Source organism: Hibiscus syriacus, unplaced genomic scaffold (assembly GCF_006381635.1).
Source record: "Hibiscus syriacus cultivar Baekdansim isolate YM2019G1 unplaced genomic scaffold, ASM638163v2 tig00002799_pilon, whole genome shotgun sequence".
Taxonomy (NCBI): domain Eukaryota; kingdom Viridiplantae; phylum Streptophyta; class Magnoliopsida; order Malvales; family Malvaceae; genus Hibiscus; species Hibiscus syriacus.
This window is the reverse complement of record NW_024061945.1, coordinates 1232271-1249380: the sequence shown is the minus strand read 5'-3', so window position 1 is coordinate 1249380 and position 17110 is coordinate 1232271. Positions and strand designations below refer to the sequence as shown.

The following is a 17110-nucleotide window of genomic DNA, read 5'->3' as shown; positions in this document are numbered from 1 at the left end:
CATCTATAAGCCTTTAGAGCAAGATGATAAGTCCTTCGGGCCATCCATAAAACCTTCGGGTAGGATGTTTTCATATGAATTTGAAAATGAAAAATGATGTTTTAAGAAGATGGAATTTTTGAAAACGAAGAATGCGATTTTCAAAATTTCACGATTTATAAGTCCTTCGGGCCATCAGTAAGTCTTTCGAGCATGATGCTTAAATCCTTCGGGTCATCTGTAAGCCTTTAGAGCACGATGATAAGTCCTTCGGGCCATCCATAAAATCTTCGGGTAGGATGTTTTCACATGAATTTGAAAATGAAAAATGATGTTTTAAGAAGATGGAATTTTTGAAAACGAAGAATGTGATTTTTAAAATTTCACAATTTATAAGTCCTTCGGGCCATCAGTAAGTCTTTCGAGCATGGTGCTTAAATCTTTCGGGTCATCCATAAGACCTTCGGGTAGAATGTTTTCATACCATGATGATTAAATCCTTCGGGTAGTTTTTAAGCCTTCACAGAAGAGTAGTGAAGCAAATTCATCAGTATGTCTTTCGAGCGTGATGAATAAATCCTTCGGGTCATCCATAAGACCTTCGGGCAGGATGTTTTTCACCAAGATAATAAGTCATTCGAGCTGTTTTTAGCCTTTTCAGAAGAATGTCGGAGCAAACCATCAGATCATCAGATGTGGACGGAAACTAAAGATTCTCGAGTACGAAGAAGCGGAATAATCGATTAAAAGGGTTTATGCACGTGATATGGAGGCGAAAGTCAAGAAGAAGATTGAAGAAAGGAAAAGACGTTGCGATCAGACAAAATTAGGTCATTTTTTATCTTTGCTACGTTCTTGTGTTCACAACAACGAGCAAAGAAGGGCAGCTATAATACCCTAATTTTGTCCGGGCAATTTAATTAATTTGAAGATGCTTGAGAATTAATTTGGAGGTTTTGTGTTCGATGATGAATTAATTCAAGTGATAAATCATGGGCATTTACGTTTGAAAGATTGAAGTGCTTAATTGGATTGATCGTATATGTTTCATTTTGGAGATTGAGAGGCAAATTAAAATTCAACCCCGAATTAATCATCTAGAGTCCATCTCACAAGCGCAAACCAAATTACAAAATAATAGATCCAATTACAAAGCCCAACAGTAATTACATTCAAACCCAGGCTTCAAGACAAGACCCGGTTTTGGCAGCTAGCTCCCACTTGAAGGCTTTGTTCTGCCTCCACGTCACTCGGTCACCAGTTGTGCAGATCAAATAGCAGTCTTGAGCACCATGCCCAACATCAGCCCCTGTCGACCACCCGTGAATCCACAACAGGAGACCCATGCGTTGCAGCAGCCCCATGCTGCCCACGTTAAGACCCTGTGCCCATGCTCCAATGTAGCACCCCAACCGAGAAAACACACTGCTCCACAACACTATGCCCGAGGAGACATGCTCAACTCCCCAGCTTATTTTCCATGCTCGCCCGTGCTTGAGACGACACCCTGCAGACACACGAAAAGAGGAGGACTGAACCAAGCAGGGGATATAACCATTTTTCAACAACGAACAAAGGGGAGGGGCTCTCGGTTGAGGAAGCAAAAACCAACACAAAAATTCACCAACATACATAAAACAAAGTAGTCCTTCGAAATATAAATCATCAACAACAGGGGGGGACCAAAAAAAAGGGACAGACACGAGAGAGCTAAAAAAGAAACGAACATAGAGGAAGGAGGGGGTTCTCGGCTAGCAATCAAGAACAGAGGGGGCAGTTGAGCAAAAATCCATCAAAGAAAGGAAGAATCGAAGCAAAATAGGGGACGGAGGTCATTTTGTACGGTTCCCTCAACTCTTCAAGGAAAGATAGCCTTTGTAACAGCACTCTCATTTGATGATTGTATTAAAAAATGAGAAAGCAATAGAAACAATTTAAATCTGAGGTATCTCAACTTTTCCTTTGGTTTTTTTTTTTACATGCATTTTTTTGATCTAAAAAAGAAACTAAGGAAACAGGAAGAGGAGTGTTTGATTACCGTGAGTTGGAGTCGTTAGTCAAGGCTAGGGCTGTCGGGGGTCGTGTCCTTAGGCCAACCAAGTGCTTGCATGTAGGTTTCGGAGTCGGTCTCTGGGTTTTAGGAGGTAAAACAGGGGGATTCGAGGGGCTTAAGTTTAGATTTTGCTTGCGTCGTTGTTGATGGTTGGTTGGCCAAGCGTTGGCCACGGCTTTTTGGAGCAAGTTGCGTCGTGAATGGCGGCCATGGAGGCTCTGGTTTAGTTGGGGGATATAAAAGGAGAGATGGAGAGTTGAGAGTGAGGGAGAGAACGGCGCTGGGGAGTGTTAGGTTTAGAAAATGAGTTGGGGCTTAAAGTTTTACCCTAATATTACATATATTAAGACGCCAAAACGGCGTCGTTGGATGCCCCCCAAAACGGCAGCGTATCGATCAGCTGGGGGAAACTGCGCGTTTTAGGAGTAATGGTGTAATAGCTATTTAGGCCATTGTAACTTCGATCCATTCTGTATTGGTCCATGTACTGAACTTTATTATCTTTTGATTTTGCCTCATAATTTTTAGTTTGTTTCATTTTGGTCCAGTATCATATTATGGCTATTTTAGCGTTGTTTTTACTTTGGACGTGTATTTTTAAAAGTTTTTATTTTGGTCATTGCTTCGAGTTTCTGTGGTGTTTTGATATGGTTCTTAAGTTTATGTGCATCCTATTTTGGTCCCAAATGTTATCTTATTAAACTTTTATTATTTAGACGTTCGACCTTTACATTCTTTGCATGTTTCTTTTGGTTCTATGTATGTTTAATGTTTATTATAATTTTAATCCTTCAAGATGGTGATTTGTTTTATTTTTGCTGCGTCGTTTATTTTTGTATAGTATTGATGTTTTAGTTTTTAGTCTATTTGTAATTAAGTTTGTAAAGTTTTATTTAATATTATTTAGTCCTCGTTTTAGTAAGCATGATTATTATCTTAAACTTATAATTTGTTGTGTTTTTATTTGTTATAGTCATATTTGTTCTTTAAATATTATTATGAACATAGTATGTAATTTTTAGTTATAAAATATGTATATAATTTTTATATTAAAGTGCTGCATTGTTGGAATATTTTGTATATATTTTTTGCTAATTGGATGATTATATCTGATAATTTTTAAAGCATGTTAGCCTCATTTTCTTGACCTAACCTAATCACATAATTGGATTAAGGGTAATACTCTTTTAATTTAAAACTATTGAAATGACTTCTCTTAACTTACTAGAGGGTTGTTTTGACGATTTTAAATTAAAAGTGTATCCCAACAGTGTCACCAAAAGAATTGATTAATCATTTTAAAATTTGGGAATGAAAGAAAAAGAAATTTCCGGCTATTTAAATTATTTGAGAAAAGATCGTTAGAACTCACCTAAAGATCTGGTCTCGATATTTTTAAATAATCGAATATCCTTTATTTTTCTAATGACTTGGTAATTTTTAAATTAACATATTTTGTTTCTTTTCAATGTTACAAATTTTCATTTTTGTTGTTTAAAGGGATCATAAATCAAATTAAATTCGAACTTGTGAAATTCATTGTAAAGACATTAATTAATCGACTAGGTACCGATTTTAGGGCGTTTTGGGGGTGCTAATCCTTCCTCACACGTAACCGACTCCCGAACCCAGATTTTGGTAATGTTTACCGCAAATTTTTCGTTTTAATTAAAATTAAATTTTATTTAAAATGACAACGTTTTTTTGGGTGCCCAATCACACCCTAATTAAATATTGGTGGCGACTCCTCAAACCATATGTTTTTATTTTCTAAATCTGCATTGATTTTAATTAAAATTCAATTGAAAGAGAATAATTAAAAATGACGCGGTTTTCTAAATCTTCCCCCCTCCGGTTAAAAATCGTTTCGACATCCACGTAAAATTTGTGTCTTCTTTCATTTTTATTTTTTCAAATTATCAGTTGCGATTTTACTCTATCCAATAGTCGTATTCTGCAACATCTCGTGTATGAAGTCTTCCGATTCGCTATCCATTTGCCTTATCGAATATGCATACAAGAGGGTGTGATAACTCACAGGATCCGGTTCAAGGCTGGCCTCCTTCATCTTTGCAAAGTAGTCTGCTGCCATCTTTATATCATCGTACTTCACATGAAGGGATATGAGAATATTATATGTCCTCGTGTTGGGAAAACACTTTATCTCCTCCATCTTCTTCATCAGTGAAGCCACTTGGTTTAACCGTCCATGGTTACCGCAAATGTCAATCATGGTATTAAAATTAACAGTAGTCGGAACAATCCCTTCTCTAAGCATGAGTTCAAATGTGTCAGAAGCCTCTCGAACCTGCCCTGCCTTACCATATGTTTCTATCAAAGTATTATAGGTATATGAGCTCAAATGCGAATCACTTCCCACAGCACTGGATGTTTGACTTCCGTCATACCTCAAAGATCCATTGAATGACCATTTCTTGAAAAACTCATTTGCTTTTTGAAACTCGCCGACTTTCTTATACAACTGTACGACGATCCCCATAGTTACCTCGTCGGGCTCCATCTCTTTTTTATTCATCTTGCCAAGCCAACAAAGAGCTTGTTGCTTCATCCCACCTTTACTATAAACATCAATAAGAGTACTGTAAGTAGAATTAATCGGCTCAATCCCTTTAAAGCTCATCTCATTCCATAACCTCTCAACATAGCCCATTTATGAGCTTTACCAAGAATTCTGAACATGATGTTATAATGAATTACATTCAACTCATAACATTGTTTTCTCTTGAACCACTCAAAAATCTCTAAAGCCCTTTCCCTACTTGATTGCTCCTTCAAAATTATACGCCTTTCTTTATTACTCAACTTGTCAGCCCAAGGCTTTAATGCCTCGTCCAAATCCTTAACGCTATCCAAAGCTCCCAAAATCGCTCGAATACAACCTCCGTAAAAGGCCCATTTCGTCAAACAAGTCTCGTCGAACACTATGCTGACGTGGCAATCCATAGTAGTTGATAACGTGGCTGACAACATGGTAGATGGACTAAATTGATAAGTAAATCATAGCAAATAGACTGCTACATCAACATCGTAGATAGCCACATTAGTACTATCATCGACAGAAAAATTGGTCAAAGCGCCACATTAGGTTTATTTTTGAGTTAGAGGGCCACATTGATTTTTTTCAAAAAGTGTAGGGACTTATGATGCTTTTTTGTCATTTTAAAATCATATATAATATTACGTTTTGGTTTCATTTTAGTCGCTCTTCGTTAAGAAGTTAATAAAATTGATAACATGACATTTTTAAAAAAATAATTCAATGATAATGTGGCATTACCTTATGATGACACGCCATCATCACTATTAATTTTTGGGTAAACTATGCCAATGACCACCAAACTTTAGCCCCTTTTCATTTTGATCACCATTTTTTAATTCTTGTTAATCAGACTACCCAACTATATTTTAATGCATTCAATCAAGTCACTAGTCGTTAACAGTTAACGGAAGTGATGATGTGGTAGTTAATAAAATTGGTATAATTTACATTTAGTCTTAATTACTTACACAATCTATCATATTATTCATAATTTTTAATTAAATCAATATATTTAATCTTCTAATTATATGATGACACGTGTCACGATATCATTAGAGGGCTTTTATTAATTTAATTTATATTTAATTTAAATATTTTTCCTTAAGGGGTAGGGAGTGAATTTGAACCTGGGACACCATGGTTCATAAACAATAACCTTAGTCACTGCTCCAAGATAAATTTTTGGTATAATGTATACATCAACTAATATTTATCTTAAAATATAATGAAGACCATAGCAATAAAAATAAAAGTAACACTAAAACTACTCGATCTAACCCAATATATATTATTAGTTTATTATTTTATATTCATATTTGAGGATCGGGTTTAAGGAAAAGTATATTATTTTTAATATTTAAATTATAATACATAATTATAAATGTATTATTTTAACTATTTTAAATTATTAATATATATGAATCGGGGTGGGATCGGGTTTAAAGTAAAAAATCATCGACCAAACCGGTATAAATTACTAGTTTACTTTTTTATATATTCAAATTGGATCAATTTTAAGGTAAAAATATATTATTTTAACCATTTAAAATATACTAAATAATTATAAATATATTATATTAAAATATTAATTTATTCGAATCAAGTCGGGGCGAGTCGAATATAAACAATATATTTTCTCAGTGGGACGGGTTGAATATAAACAATATATTTTAAAATATTAATTTATTTGAATCATGTGTTTTAGTGTTGCTTCTATTTTCATTGTTCTTGTCTTCATTATATTATAAGATAAATATTAGTTTATGCAAGCATTGCAGTAGAACTTATCTTGGAGTAGTGGTTGAGGCTATTTCTTATGAACCAAGAAGGCTTAGGGTCGAATATCCTCCCACTTCTAGGAAAATATGTTGTTTAAATTTATTTTTCTTCCATCATATGGTGTAATGTGTCATCATCCGATTGGAGGAAAATATTTAAATTAAATATAAATTAAATTAATAAATGCCCTCCAATGATATCGTGACACATTTCATCATATAATTAGAGGATTAAATATATTAAAATTAATTTATAATTGTAATCAATTTGATAGATTGTGGAAGTAATAAGGACTAAATGTAAATTATACCAATTTTATTAACTGCCAAATAGTTGGGTGGTCTGATTGATAAGAATTCAAAAATTGTGGTCAAAATAAAAAGAGGCTATAGTTGGGTAGTCACCGGTATAGTTTACCCAATGTTTTAATGGTGGATGGCAAAAATGTCATGTTAGTTATGATTTTGAAATGAAAAAATAGTTGGGTGGCCAAAATGTAGTTTACCCTTTTCTTTAAATGTGAAAAAATGCTTTATATATATATATCAAGTTCTTTAATTCACCAAAAGGTTTGGCTTACTTCATAAATTAGCCCACTAAGTATAAACATTTTTCTACTTTGGACCCTAAACAATTTTCTCCCATTTTGTTCCTAAATGTATGCTTTGTTACTTTTTTTGGTCCTTGAGCTCTAGACATAAAAGATGTTTATTTTTTTAGATACGTTACAAATTAGACCAAGAAAAACATGTCACTTGATAAAAGGCAAGAACAAAACAAAATTAATTTTCTAGTTATTGTATTTCACCGTGTTCGCAGTTTCTTCGTAGTCAATCCTTACTTTAAAATTTTTGTTCTCAATTTCTCCACCTAAATTTATCATTATACTTCTAAATAAACTTTTCAGAAACTATAAGATTAGGATTTAAGTTTGGAATATACATGTTTCGATCTTTAAATTTAGCCGTCAGATCAGTTTGAAATTTTGATTATGACTTACTTAAATGTATTTGGTCGTTCAAATTAGTCAAAACATATCTAAAAATCCTTCAATTGCTAGAAATTTTCCAACAAGACCCTACCACCATGAAAGAAGAAGGTTGTCGCGTGGCATGTATTAATTGATCCATTTTTTTAATGTTTGTTACATTCATAGGCCAACATATATAATAGAATCATAGTTTGGGGGACAATGTGGAGAAATAAATCATATTTGGAGGGCCAAAATGGACAGAAAATAATGGGTGCAAAATGGGAAAACATATATAGTTGGAAGGCTAAACTATGAATTAGACCAAAAAATTGAATAATTTTAAATGAAAATTGATAATAAAAAGGTAAAATTGTTGAGAGTTCCCTTTCGGACCAGAACCTTAATCTGGCGCCTTAGGCCAACTAGGCCATCTAAACCTTTTGTTAATTGGTCAAACAATATATTATATATTGTTTTATTAACATCTATTTTTGATCATACTCATACCATTGAACAAAATTAGGTAAAAAGTTTTACTATAATTTTAAAATAAAAGAGCGTAATTATTTATATTAAAAAAGATTATTGTTTCAGTCGATTCTTAAATTAATTTGCATAAATTCTCTTAACTATATTTGGTGTTATAATTGTTGGAAAAATTGAATGAATTGATGCTATTTATAACTAATTAATTATAAGTCATGTCACTTAGTGAATGAACTTAATTTTTGGTTTAAAGTTGCATCCATTCAATCATATCTATTGAACAATTCTCTTAATGAAAAGATTAAATCCTTTTATGAAAAGGTTAAGCCCTTTTATCAAAAGGAGAAGTCTTTTAATCAAAATGTTAAGTCATTTCATTGAAAGGTTTTAACCTTTCAGACAATTTCCTCTCCTTATATATAGACTAGTTTAGGCACAATGAGACACACGTTACACAAGTTTAGAACTTTGGGATAGGAAAAACACTTAGAAAATTCCTTCCAAATTTGTTCTTTCCGGTGATAGAGAATGGCAAGATTGTGTTCGAATGATCACTACAGTTGTGCTTACTATTGTGATCGTTTGTTGTTGTATCATAGGAGACTGACGTCTAACGTTACTCAAATCACATAGGAGAGGACGAATTTGTCTTGAGGAAACTGTTCATACATGCCTCAACAAAAATCCTTCCTCGGTTTATCATACTCTACTCATCTGATTCTGTGTCTACACATGAGTAACAAGTTTCATTCTTCTATTTTAATTCTTTATAATTATTTTGTTTCGTTCAATTATATATTATTATTATCTTCTCAGATTAATCATTTTGTCTAACAATCTTAAGACATATTCTTTCTTATTTTAAATTCGAGACGAACTTGATTATAAGTTTAATATTAGTCGTACGAATGAAGCAAAAAGAATTATTGTCATAGGAGGAGCATTCGAAAGTTATCTTTTTATATGGAGATTGTACTTTATGCGATGAAGTCCATATTCCTCAATAATAAATTGAGGTATTGAAAACATATTCAAATGACATGGGGCAAGATAAAAGCATTGTCTATCTATAAGGTAACCTTGCTTTAACTTATCTAATGATGATTACTGATGACTTGCAATGCAGATTGTAAATTCAAAGTAAAAAAATTTGTGGTTCAAAGCAAATTCAAAGAAATTTGTGAGTCAAAGTTGCATGTTGATTTTTCATTTAGAGTGAAGAAAGAATCGACGTTGAAAAAGATTTCTATCTCCAAAGAAAGGTTCTTAAAAATCATCTTGCCTTTCGCGCATTAAAGATTTGATTATGCGTTTAGCATTGATTTTGGTGCAATTTCACTTTAATACTTATTGCTTTTATGGTGAGAAATTTCTATCACATAAATTTATAATGATTTTTCAAGTACACATTTTTTTTTTGTAAAATCATCTTAACCTTGGAAAAGATTACATATCTATTGTGTTTTAAGTCATATTAAAACTCATTGATTTATTTACTTTTTGGTGTTATTACACGAGGAAATGAATAACTTGACGAGTCATTTCTAATGGCTAATAATTGTGGTTGTTGAAATCATATTGACCGGATAGAAAGGACATTGCACGTGTAAAAGGCTCCTAGAATATTAACAAATAGTTATCTTCATGCTCAATCCTTAAAGAAGTTGAAGGCATTATAGATGCATAGGGTAAGGCCCAATTAACTTTGTGTTATGACTTCAAAAGTTCAAAGAAAAGAATCTCTATTTTTATCCAGTCTACAAGCCTTGATGTAACGTGATAAAGATCGTATTTTTTTTGTTTGACAAATGGTGAATTTCGATCAAGAAATCGAAACGGTATGTGTATTTATACATTGAGATTATACTATTGCTTTGAGTTTTATTAAATTCTCACCGTTCAACAGAAGTTAGTTTTGTTTCGAGATTTAATTTATTAAATTCTCGTCGTTTAACAGAAATTGGTTCTGTTTCGGGTTTTAATCCTATTGTCCAATAGAAGTTGGTTTTTTCGGATTTTAGTTTTACTAAATCCTGGTTTAATAGATTCAACAAAAATATTGTTGATTGTGTATTTCTGTTTCAGGATTTTAATTTTACAAAATTCTAGTCGTTTAACAGAAATTAATCAATTGTTGGATTTTAGTTTTGACTAAAATTCGTTACGATAAATAAGGTATCGAACGAAATTATGATATGTCTGTGAACAAAATCGGGCTATAATTCTATTTCAGTATTTTAATCATGTTGTTCAACAAAATTTATTTGATATACTGTTGATAACATAAATCATTTGGAGGTAACAAAATTGTTACAAATTTTGTTTTAGAATTTTAATTTCTAATTAAATTTTGTTGTTCAACAGAAACAAATGGTAAAATAAATTGAATTAACTTTCAATTTATTGTTGGAATATTTACAAATTTTGGTTACGTGTTTTAAACGAAACAATGGTAACCACACTGATTCACCTAACTCGTGATTTGAAATGTTGATTCCTATTTAGACTTTGAATAAAATTCAACGATGTCAATGGTTGTGAGTCACAACGAGAAGCATGTGAAATTCATGAATAGAATTTCAAGACATAGCGACATATATATTATATTTAAGCATGCTTAATATGGTCAAATATAGGACGATCCTCCTATTCGTAGAGAGGATGAGATAGACATTGTTGTCATTAAAGCTTAAAAGCATTCTAAGTTTCTATGTCGAAATTACATCTCGAATATATTTTCAGATACACCATATGAAGTAGTATCCATAAGATTGTTAAAGAATTATGAATGACATTTGGCCATGTTCTAGTTGTCAACAAATTACCTTTAAATAAGGTAACTTACAAGAAAATAGGCGAGACACCATATGAGTTATGGAAATGTAGAAAAACTTTCGCACAACTACATCAAAGTGTGGGGGTGCCTTGTATAAGTATAATGGTAAGTCGAGACACATACGCTATTGACATAATATCATTAAACAATTGATCTCAACTAGATTTATCTATATTGATTTTGTAAGATCAAAAGATAACATCGTGGATCCGCTAAACAATGAGTTTAAACAAGATCAAGTTGATAAACATTTAAAGGAATGTGACTAAAGCCCATTTATATTTAAGGCGCTATGTGAAGGAAAACCCATCTTAGTTTACTGGAGATCCCAAGATCTAGGTTCAAGGGGACAACCTACTTGCATAGACCTTTTGAGGTCACTGTAGGGGTCCTTATCCCAAGTCCATTCCTATGATGAAAACAGTGGGTAAAATGTGGAAAAGGTTAAGCAACGCTTTTAATGACCACTATGTGTTTCGATGAGCCGAACAACATAAGTCACCTATGTGAGAGTGAAGTGGAGCATATGTGAGAGTGAAGTGGAGCAGCTTCAAAGAGACTATTGGGGTATAGTTCTCTAAACTCTTGTAGAACCAAGAGATGTCCACGGCTATATGGACATGACCATGAGAACTAAATTCTTGTGAGTGAGATATTTATGTGAGGTATGTCATCGCTTACACCAACGGCGTGATAGTTCAAGGTCATCACGTCTACTTAACAACCAGTAAGGTAAATATATTTTCACAAGGGAAGGTTCAAAGGGGGACGCATATCTATCCTATGAAAATTATCAAACGTAGAATCTATCACCATATTGAGTCAATGTTTGAATCATCAAGTTCATTCATGTGGGGGATTGTAAGAAAAATTGAATGAATTGATGCTATTTATAACTAATTAATTATAAGTCATGTCACTTAGTGAATGAACTTAATTTTTGGTTTGAAGTTGCATCCATTCAATCATGCATATTCAATAATTCTCTTCATGAAAAGGTTAAGCCCTTTCATCAAAAGGAGAAGTCTTTTAATCAAAAGGTTAAGTCCTTTCATCGGAAGGCCTTAACCTTTCAATCAATTTCCTCTCCCTATATATAGACTAGTTTAGGCACAATGAGACATACGTTACACAAGTTTAGAACTTTGGAATAGGAAAAACACTTAGAAAATTCCTTCCAAATTCATTCTTTCCAATGATAGAGAAAGGCAAGATTGTGTTCGACTGTCATTACTGTTATGCTTACTGTTGTGACCGATTGTTGTTGTATCCTAGTAGACTGACGTCCAACGTTACTTAAAGCACCTAGGAGAGGACGAATCTGTCTTAAGAAAACTATTCATATAGACCTCAACAAAAATCCTTTTTCGGTTTATCATACTCTACTAATCTGATTCCATGTCTACACATGAGTAACAAGTTTCATTATTCTATTTTAATTCTTTATAATTATTTTGTTTCGTTTGATTATATAATAATAATATTATTATTATTATTTTGATATCGGATTAACCATTTTTTCTAACAATAATATGTTTTATTAATATTTTCTTTATCTTTGCATCACTTATATTTAATTAACTATATTATAATCTCATAAAATTATTTATTGAGCAAATTTTTAATATATATTTATATAAAATATTTTCTTTTACGATAAAATTTAATTATATATAATATAAATACTAATATTAAAATCTCTTATAGACACCAAGTCCATTAGAAACTACAATTTATTGCACTTTATAACTAATTATATGTTTGACACTACACAATATTAGCTTCACCTGTTCTGTTCATTTGCAGTAATTCTTGAACCAAACACCAACGCTAAGAAAGCTTTCCAAGTCGGATTGCGGTCTGCAGCAAAACGAGTATGTATGAATGTATGCATCATGTATGTATTTATGTATCAAGAATGTATGCATGCATGCATGTATCAACATATGATATCGGCTTTACACTTTGATGAGTGATTAAATTAAGCAAATATCAGAAGTTATGCTAGCCATCCCAAATGATCTAAAAAGTCCGAGCTGATTATAAGGTAGTATTTATTTAAAAGTTTTTTAGTCTATTGACAATGTGTACACGCTCTGCAGATGCAACTACACGAACCCGGATCCAATGGAAAATAGAGAAAAATTTTATTGGGTGGGCCAACATAAATATAAGAAAAAGTTTCTATAATATTAAAATTAGCCTCAAAATTTTAATTTTAGGATAAAAATCCCTTCGTAAATAGAAACTGTTAATTAACAAATTATTAACGTTCTAAACTAAGGTTCCTTTTTACCCTAAAATGAAACATTAGAAGCCTAGATACTTTAGGGAAAAATAAGAGTCAAAATGACTATTCAGTCAAACATTATAGGCTTTTTTGACCTAAATGAAACGTTGGGAGTTAAAATATTCAAAAAACCAAAATAGAGAACAAAATGATCATTTTGACAAATGTTAGGGATTAATTTTGACATTATACCTAACAATTTATATAACATAATTTATATATGTTTTTTAATTTAAAAATATTTAAAATATATATTTAAAGTGAATCTAGAAAAATATATCAACTAGACCAATATAATTTGCTAACATAATTTAGGATAAACTACACATTTAGTACTTAAGTTATCAATTTTAGTCTGTTTTAATACATAAACTTTCAAATTTTTTCAAAATCATACCTAATGTTTAGTTTTAATTTCATTTTAGTACTTCGCCGTTAAAAAACTTAACGCGTTTTGTACCTAAACTATTAGTTTTGGTCCATTTTAGTACCTAAACTTTCAATTTTTTTTTTTTAAAACTTAACGTTAAATTTTGAACGGGGTACTAAAATGAAATAAATAGTATTTTTTTTTGTAGAATTTATATTTTGATATAAAAAAATAAGGGCAAAATGTTTTTGGACTAAATTGAATTTATTCAAAGTCTTCAAAAATAATTCAAAGTCCAAATAAAAGTTAAAAATATATTTTTAAACGTTTTTCAAATTTAGTCGAAACTTTTCAAAACTTACTCGATCGTTTTCGCGCTTTAAATTCATGTTTCCAAGATTCTCTGGCTCAAAGGATCGATCCCTTAGCAAAAGGATCGATCCCTTGGACAACAGTGAGTTTGGGATCGATCCCTCGAGAAAAAGGATCGATCCCTTCCCAAAAAAGAGCAATCCCTTTGGTATAATGGTCGAAATATTTGAAAAATGATCGATCCCTTTGCTAAAATGATCGATCCCTTGTGCCTTAAAAGTTGTAGGTAAAAGCTATTTTGATCCCAACGGCTAGTAACGGTCAAAAACACATCCCAACATATAAAATTAAGTTAAAGACACTTGAAGAAGGTTACTAACACTTATCCAAGCATTCAAGCACAAGATAAAAGTTTTTCAATCCTAATTTTCTTTCTCTTGTAAATTTTTATGTTTTGAGCTCAATTGTATATCTTTGGGTTTTGTTTTTGTGAGCTAAATCTTTGTAAACACCAACGTAGAGAGGCCTTCCTGTTTACACGTTTCTTATCCTTTGTAAAGGGACTTTGGTTCTAGTTTAGCCAAGTGAAAAACTAGGGAGTTGTAAAGGTTACTCTTGATCCTTGAAAAAGAAAGAACAAATTATTGGATTTGTTGGAAAATCCTAACTTTTAAGTGTTCATTGAACCTTTTCCAGCAGTCCCATCATTGATTATCACTAATAGGGATGAGCATTCGATCGAGTCGATTCGAGTTGATGAATCACGTTTTATGACTTAAACTTTATTTGAATAATTTTTAATCGAGTTAAGTCAGGTTGGGTTATTCAAGTTTCTAAAACATATTTAATTGTAATAATTTATAATATGATGGTACTAATTTATCGACTTTTTCTAACCATATAAGATATATATATATATATATATGTTTTTCACGTTGAAATATTATTTAATAAATCAAATATAATCTAAAATTATTTTTCAAAGAAGATATTTTGAAAGTAAAGTATTGATGGAAGTATAAATAAGTCAAAGAATTGATTGAAAGAAATAAATTGCAACAAAAAAAACTGCAGTAAACATACCAAAATGAATAAAATTCAAGGTTAAGGAACTAAATTTGAAAAAAGAGTAAATTTGTATTTTAAAAATTGTAATTGAAGTTAGGGGTGAGCGTTCTATCGAGTCGAGTCAAAAAAAATTCGAGTTATTAGAGTTGAAGAGTCCTATTTTATAACTCGAAATTGACTTGAAATTTTTTCGAGAGGAAATTTTGAGTTTCTGTTTAAATTTAATTGTAAATATTTATAATATTACGATATTATTTGATTCCAATTTAAATGGTTTTTTATAACCATATATGTATGTGTGTGTGACATACATATATCATATAGAGTCGAGAGACTCAACTCAAACTTGAAAATCAATCCACTAATTACTAAAAATTCTGAGTTATTCGAGTTGTATTTTACAACTCAATTTGAACTTGAAAATTTTCGAGTCGAATTGAGTTTATGAATTACAATTTGAAGTTAGTTTGAGTCAAGTTTTGTTCATCCCTAACTGAAGTTACAATTCGAAGGAGCATGTGATTCAAATTTGGTCAAAATAGACTTAAAATGAAAGATGAATTAAAGAAATGAAGATATCATGCAAAGTTGAGAGACTAAATTGAAAAAAAATAGATAATTTGATATCAAAAGAAGAAATTGAAGATGCATATGTATTCTGCAATGGATTAGGAGTATATGATTCAGATTTAGTAAAAAAATGTACTTAAAATGAAGGAAAATTTGAAGGAATCGGTTAAAATTTCAATTTTTCAATTAACTCAAAATTTTCAAATTTCAACTCAATTCAAACTCAATAACTCGAGTTGACTTGAATTACTGAAAATAAAAAAGATGAATTTTCTTTTCGAGTCAAGTCTAGTGGTGTTACCCCTAGGCCCTAATCACTGGGATTTGCAGAATACCATACTGAAGACGTGAAAGCAGAGACAAAACCTGCAGTATCAGATGTAAACATCTAAGAAAAACAACCCTGGTATAAAAGAAATGCAGATCAGGTGAAACAAAAAGCAAGCAAAATAAACCTTCTCAGAACATCTGAAAATGGGGCTTGAGACATTTAACCAATGCATTTTTTTTTACAAGTTATGCAACTACCGAATAAAGGTTCCACTTAGGCAGCGTCAAAAAGCTGTAATGGAACATTAATGTTTGGGCATTTCAATGACAAGCAGGCGATTTCAGACAGCCATCAAAGACTACAAGGCAAAAATTTACGCTTTGTCGGATGGTGGAAGAGTTAAATATCATACCTGAATAGTGGAAAGAATGCACCATTTATAGTCGATTCCTCAAAAATGATCTGTATCCAGAAAATTATGTTTTGTGATTAAAGGTAGCACAGACAAACAATTTCCCAACATGAAAATATATGAATGGAGAAAGTAAAAGCAACTTAATGAAGCACGTAACCCACTTGAGATCGGACTCTGTAGCTTCTGGTTTATATAGTGGAACCTTCGCCACATATAATGCACAGGGCCTGTTATAGCAGTATTTACTCGGATCAGCTTACCACCCTAAGAAAACCAAATGGCGATCGATGCCTTGCACCGGTGGAGCCCAAATCACCTGTCCTACACTCCAAATACTTCTCAATTCCTTCAACAGCATGTACCTTGCAACTGTGATATGCAGGACAGTTTAGTGAGGATTGTTCCACTGCACGAAAGCCCTTTACTGTGCCATAGCATTGATTAAAATCGAAAACTGTATATGAAAATGGAACCTGTTAAGATTGATGACAAAGAGGGCAGGCTGCCTTTTTCCTGCACAGCATTCCCCCCATTCTTCCTCCCAATCTCCTCGACCTTTCCAGCTCGTGCAGTCCTTATCTTTCGTAGCACCTCGCTTGTAACCCTGATAATTGAATGAAGGCTTGCAGGGAGATGGTCCCTCAGCAGTATAAGCATTCAGAGATTCATCAGAGTTCCAAGAGATTCCCTCAAACCTATACCATTAAGAAAGATTTCAACCTTGCCAAGTTTTCAGGGATAATAACTACAAGTTTACATATAACAATCCTGCAGCTGTTGCAAATGCTACTTAAACCATTTACCATCCGTCGGCATACACTGAGCCATGAGTCGACTGGGGAATCTGGAACTCCTCCAACTGAGATGAACCCCATATTTCAGATTGCATGGGGGACTCGTTTTTCGGGATTTCGAATCACAAGAAGCATTGAACCTGACGGCGAGGGAACAACTATAGACATTCCTGTGGTCTCAACAGGAAATGGGGACCATTGGAAATTCACATTGCCTGAGAGCCTGTTCCTGCCATGGTTCCATAAACGGCATCGGGATCAGCGATAGCTTTTCGGTTTCAAATAAAAAGTGGGATATGAAAGAGAAAGAGAAAGAAGCGTTAGAGGGGTTCCTACCACTTCCAGACTTAAAAA

The 17110-nt window shown here is 32.4% G+C and overlaps 1 pseudogene; it reads right to left on the bottom strand.

The window, feature by feature from the left end:
- LOC120151217 overlaps positions 1 to 4996 on the bottom strand; it is a 28737-nt pseudogene extending 23741 nt beyond the window's left edge.
- Positions 4997 to 17110: the final 12114 nt, after the last annotated feature.